Consider the following 6,752-nt stretch of genomic DNA (forward strand, 5'->3'; position numbering starts at 1 on the left):
TATAATGGCCACTATGTAATTTATTGTTCTCGTCAATATCGTTTCGCTAGCGAATATTTTGTAACAGAAATTCCGCTGTCGTGCTTCGCGATGGGAATTCGTTTGAAATACTGCTATGTTTATCGTACACAAAATAAATTCCACAAAATCGAGACCTTAATTCCGTCATTTTAATGTACATCATGAAATTAAAAGTTCGGATATGTTGCGCATTTAGGTATTTCCATGTTGATACACTCTGCAAACAAGTGAGAACATTGTTTTTTCGTAAGGTGTCTCTGTAGAGAAGATTAATCGGATGTGGAAATTTATATTGATATTATTAATGAAAACTGGAATAAAATCACACAGGATTTACCGGAGTCGTACTTCCGCTGCAAAGGAACGTTGTCTCTTACCTCGTATCCAGGGAATGAGCGTTTGTCTGAGTAGCCTGTCCAAGCTGTGTCTAACCAGAGAGATAGCAAATAATATTAAGAATTTTGACTATACAAACAGTAGACAAATGATACGTAGAAACTTGAAACTTCCTGGCAGATTAAAACTGTGTGCCCGACCGAGACTCGAACTCGGGACCTTTGCCTTTCACGGGCAAGTGCTCTACCAACTGAGCTACCGAAGCACGACTCACGCCCGGTACTCACAGCTTTACTTCTGCCAGTACCTCGTCTCCTACCTTCCAAACTTTACAGAAGCTCTCCTGCGAACCTTGCAGAACTAGCACTCCTGAAAGAAAGTTTGGAAGGTAGGAGACGAGGTACTGGCAGAAGTAAAGCTGTGAGTACCGGGCGTGAGTCGTGCTTCGGTAGCTCAGTTGGTAGAGCACTTGCCCGCGAAAGGCAAAGGTCCCGAGTTCGAGTCTCGGTCGGGCACACAGTTTTAATCTGCCAGGAAGTTTCATATCAGCGCACACTCCGCTGCAGAGTGAAAATCTCATTCTGGAAACATCCCCCAGGCTGTGGCTAAGCCATGTCTCCGCAATATCCTTTCTTTCAGGAGTGCTAGTTCTGCAAGGTTCGCAGGAGAGCTTCTGTAAAGTTTGGAAGGTAGGAGACGAGGTACTGGCAGAAGTAAAGCTGTGAGTACCGGGCGTGAGTCGTGCTTCGGTAGCTCAGTTGGTAGAGCACTTGCCCGCGAAAGGCAAAGGTCCCGAGTTCGAGTCTCGGTCGGGCACACAGTTTTAATCTGCCAGGAAGTTTCATATCAGCGCACACTCCGCTGCAGAGTGAAAATCTCATTCTGGAAACATCCCCCAGGCTGTGGCTAAGCCATGTCTCCTCAATATCCTTTCTTTCAGGAGTGCTAGTTCTGCAAGGTTCGGAGGAGAGCTTCTGTAAAGTTTGGAAGGTAGGAGACGAGGTACTGGCAGAAGTAAAGCTGTGAGTACCGGGCGTGAGTCGTGCTTCGGTAGCTCAGTTGGTAGAGCACTTGCCTGCGAAAGGCAAAGGTCCCGAGTTCGAGTCTCGGTCGGGCACACAGTTTTAATCTGCCAGGAAGTTTCATATCAGCGCACACTCCGCTGCAGAGTGAAAATCTCATTCTGGAAACATCCCCCAGGCTGTAGCTAAGCCATGTCTCCGCAATATCCTTTCTTTCAGGAGTGCTAGTTCTGCAAGGTTCGCAGGAGAGCTTCTGTAAAGTTTGGAAGGTAGGAGACGAGGTACTGGCAGAAGTAAAGTTGTGAGTACCGGGCGTGAGTCGTGCTTCGGTAGCTCACACAGTCTGCCTTCGGCGGTGCTACGGCACGGACGTCTGTTTACGTCCCTGCCGGAGAAGTTCGCGCTCGCGCGGTTGTTTATCTCGTCGGCGTACTAGTGCGTTTAGACGACTCGATATAGAATGGCACATGCATACCGAAAGTCGACTCTCAAGATTAGTTTTTCGAATGAATATGCGAGACCGAAAGCCTACGAAATAGAAAGGTTCCTACGAGACGAAGTTAAACTTGACTACAACGAACTTATCGGAATCCACCTCTCCATAGTGAGCAGTGTTGTTTACGTCAAGCTGATTAACGACGCAGTATGTGACAGAATCATCCGAGATACTAAACATGGACTCAAATTTTGTCACTCTGATGGACATGTTGGAGAAGTAACTATTGATCATGCAGGACTGGGCTTACGGAACATACGTATTTTCGAACTTCCCTTCGAGGTTCCGTCTGACTTGGTCGTTGACGCCTTACGCCCATATGGAAGAGTGCTTAGCCACGTTGAGGAAAAATGGTCCAACTTCACGACTTACCCCGTTCTCAGCGGAGTGCGTCAAATCAGAATAGAACTGACACGACATGTACCCTCGTACTTGTTCATCGGCGGATGCAGAGCTATAGTCATCTACGATGGACAACCCAAAACATGCTCAGGCTGTGGGAAAGAGGGCCACGTCCGTTCCGAATGTATGCAGCGGAGGATGGTGCAAGTTCCAAACGGCGAACCCGTACCTCCGTCCACGTTGACGCCGCTGCCACTAACGTATGCGGACGCATTTCGAGCGGATCCCATCCCGAAGAATGACCAGATACAGAATCCTGACAGTTTACGGCAACCGACTGCGGCAGAGACCGCCTCCAGTGACGAAACGACGCACACCTCTGCCGCTCCGGCGCCGACGACGCACTTAACCGAGCGGAAAGGATCGGTAGGAGAAATGGAAATTGATCCTGCTGTTGTGCCGACAGCTGCTTTCGTCCCTGAGCACCGGGAGTCACTTCCGCAGTCGGATACGGAGGCGCACACGCGCAAACAACGATCACCGAAGCGCCACAAGAAACGACGGCTCGCGCCGTCGGATACCTGCTTACTGCAGTCCACGTCAGACGGACTTGGGTGTAACGTCGATACAGTGCATCCGGATGCGCAACGGGAGGATCTACCTCCCACACAGCCGTACGACGCGAATCATGCTACGCAGGGGTTGAATACAGACACACCGGACGGAAAGCCGACGGACGGAGTCCCTCCACCCACCGCAGCAACGCCACCGCCTTCGGTCAGCCCGGCCGGAGAGACACGACGGGAGCTGGACCTCCAGCACAGGAACTGGGCCGACGAATCAGATACTGACCCCCACACCGACGACGCACCCGCAATGGCGAGTGCTGCGTCCACCGGATGTTAACCGCGCAGAAGAGGCAGACTGACGCACAGACAGCATGTCACCGGGCAGCAGCACACAAATTAACATAAGCGTTCATGTGCGCTTTACGCACTGCGGAACAGCGGCAGGCATATCGAACAGCCTCTATTAATATTAATACGATCAGAACGCCTGTCAAATTGCAATTATTACGAGACATGTTGCATGCGTCAGACGTCGACATCGTTCTGCTGCAGGAAGTATGTGTTGAGAGCTTCCCCGACCTCTATGAGTACGATACGTACATTACACCTACTACCGACGGCGGCAGCGGAACAGCGATATTTCTACGTAGCGGCATAGTAGCCGAGGACGTGGTGTACCTGCCGTCAGCGCGAGGACTAGCGCTCACAGTGTTGGGAGTACGGGTCGTTAACATTGACGCACCGTCGGGGTCAGACAGACGGCGCGACCGATCCCGATTTTACGCAGAGAAGATTGCAACACTATTCTTAGGTCGGTATGAACATGTCTTATTTGGAGGCGACTTCAACTGCGTGCTCGCACCAAAAGATCAACACCCCCGTTATACTTCATGCCCGGAGCTGCGGCAACTCATACTGGACATGAATCTCATTGATACATGGGAGCAGATACATGGCGACAGACGTGGATACACCTACGTCACGAGTCACTCTGCAAGTCGTCTCGATCGCATTTACGTAACACGTCGTCTCGAACCTGCGATCCTCGATGCGGAATTGTGGCCTGTCGCCTTTTCAGATCACATAGCATATATATGCACGGTCTCCCTGAGTCGTCAACAGGTGTGGAGGAGTCGCAGTGTTTGGAAACTGAATACAGCACACCTTAGGGAACCTGAGTGCAGACGCTTAGTCGAAGACACTTGGCATGTGTGTGAACGACGCCTCCCGACATATCCGACGACGTTGCAGTGGTTGCTGGAATGCGTTAAGCCTGCATTGCGCCGAGCGTTAATTGCATACGGAAGAGAGCAGATGATGTGGAGGCGGTACACGACGGAATTTTATTTCACGATGCTCCGCGAACTATCTGTACAAGCACCTTCACAGGAGCGTCGTGCCGGTATAAAACGAGCACAGGCCCAAATAATTTCCATAACGCGCCGCCGACTGGAGGGTGTCGCAATCCGTGCAAGGGCCTTTGAACGAGTCCGTGGAGAATCCCCGTCGATGTATCACGTTATTAGAGAAAAACAACGTAGCCGCAGAACCTTAATACAGACGGTCGTACTGCCAGATGGTCGCCGCATGACAACGCAAAAAGACATTGCCAACGCTTTCGTGGAACACTACGGTCATCTCTATGAAGAAGCGGAACACGATCAGGCAGCCTTTCATGAGGTCCGACGAACGCTCTTCGCGTGTCTCGACGAGTCGGCCAACCTGGAGTTAACAGGTGAAATCACAGTTGACGACGTAATGGAAGCGATTGATAAGGGAGCGTCGCACAAATCGCCGGGGCCCGACGGGTTTCCGTTGGAGTTCTATCGTACATTTAAAGATCTCATGATTCCACGATGGACTGCCATGTACGGCGAATTGATGTCTCCCAACGTGCCTCTTCCACCCTCCTTCGTGGAAGGAATGATCATCCCCATCCACAAACCATCTGGCGGCACAGGGATACAGGCCTACCGGCCACTGACCCTTCTTAATTGCGACTACAAGATCTACGCCAGGATACTTGCAGCACGCTTTAAACGCGTAATACGACAAGTGATTTCACTCGACCAAACCCAGCTAGGAGGAGCTAGCAATATACAAACGGCACTCAGCGACTACCGCGATGTTATCGCACTGGCATCAACATGTCGTCTCCGGGGTGTATTGGTATCGATAGACTTCGATCGCGCATTTGACAGGCTGAGTCATGCTTATCTCACGGACGTGATGATGAAAATGAAGTTTCCGGAAAGTTTTGTCACCGTCGTCATGCGACTACTCCACGGAGCCGCATCCAAAGTGCTCATCAATGGACGCTTGGTGGGGCCCATCACCATCTCACGATCGGTCAGACAAGGGTGCCCGCTGTCAACGATATTGTATGCCATCGCTGTCGAGCCGCTGCTTTGCGGGCTCCGGAATCGACTCCAAGGAATGACGATAAGGCACACCAAGTTTGTATGCCGAACATACGCAGATGACCTAGTGTTTTTAGCAAGGTCAGGCGACGAGGCAGGAGCGGCCTTGCATTGGATTAATTTGTATTGTATGGCTACGGGAAGTCGCCTGAACATGGCAAAGTCGGGAGCGATGAACATCGGGAGAGGACTCCCAACAGGAAGTGTAGCACCATTACAGCCGATCAACAAGATGAAATGCCTAGGAATTATCTTCACTACCGACGTTCGACGCACGGCGGCACTGAGTTACAGAAATCTTCTGCAAACAATTCGTGCGAGTGTCCGAAGTCACAGGTTAAGGGCACTGGATATGATACAACGGGTCACCTTTGCCAACACTTATCTAGCCTCTCGCATCCCCCACCTGGCACAAGTTCTTCCTATGCCGGTGGTGTTGGCCCGCCGAATCCTGGCGGCACTCGGATATTTTGTGAGCACAGGTCTGCTTTTTAAGGTAGGGTACGAAACCCTCACCCTACCTCGTAGTCGTGGAGGTCTTGGACTAGTCCAAGTACGCGACCGAGCAGTGGCTATTTATGTAACCACAATGATAAAGATGTGGACACGACACCAGACAAGTCTGACGGGCAGCTTGATAGACGAACTCGCTCCACCTTCTCTTTCGGCTCCGGTAACGGTGGCTCACATCTCACCATCGCTTGCCCATATGCGAACCTTCTTTGTGGAACACAGTTATGTACATATGGAACTACCGACTACCAGGACGGCAACGGCACGTGATATATATCACGTCTTCACTCGACGACGGCCGAATAATCCCGTAGAGCGCCGCCAACCAACAGTTACGTGGTCAGTGGTATGGCGTACAGTGCACCACCCACACCTCGATACGGGAACGCGCGCATTGTGGTATCAGGTGGTAAATGGGAAATACGTGACTCGTTCCAGGTTGCATACAATTCATATGGCGGACGAGCCACTGTGTCCGCAGTGCAATGTTATAGACACTGAGGAGCATCGCCTGATATGCGGTCCTTCGGCGGACGTCTGGTGTTTGGTCAAAAAAATGATCGCCTTCCTCCTTCGGGTGGGGCCGCAAACAATAGAACCACGCACACTACTTCTCCCAGATAGGACATATTATCCCCGAACGAAGACAAACGCAGTGACTTGGATTCGAGGTTTGACTGTGCTTTATCTTTTCCGAGACGGCAGTAAGAATGTGCTTGACTTTTGGGCCTTACTACAGGAACATCACTCACAGCTTATGAGACATCCGAGATATCGAACATATTACGCAAATTTTTTAGGGAGTGCCTTGCTTGATCCCCCACCCAGTTGGGGTGTCCCGGATAGGAGAATGTAATTATTGTCTATAAGTATCAGAACAAGAAAGGACCAGGACAGTGCAGAGGATCCACAAACACACGTGAAGACGTACCCGACACCAACGCGAGGTGTGACGGGATTAGCGAGGTACGCGCCTAAAAGAGGAACGTAGACCGTTATTGTTTGTACTGCCAGAAGCAGGATATTTTATTTA

The 6,752-nt window shown here is 50.9% G+C and overlaps 1 non-coding gene across 1 annotated transcript; it reads right to left on the bottom strand.

The window, feature by feature from the left end:
• Positions 1–548: 548 nt before the first annotated feature.
• Positions 549–623, bottom strand: Trnas-uga (transfer RNA serine (anticodon UGA)). Its single transcript has one exon. It is a non-coding gene; the product is annotated as a tRNA-Ser (tRNA).
• Positions 624–6,752: the final 6,129 nt, after the last annotated feature.

Source organism: Schistocerca cancellata, chromosome 1 (assembly GCF_023864275.1).
Source record: "Schistocerca cancellata isolate TAMUIC-IGC-003103 chromosome 1, iqSchCanc2.1, whole genome shotgun sequence".
NCBI classification, from domain to species: Eukaryota; Metazoa; Arthropoda; class Insecta; order Orthoptera; family Acrididae; genus Schistocerca; species Schistocerca cancellata.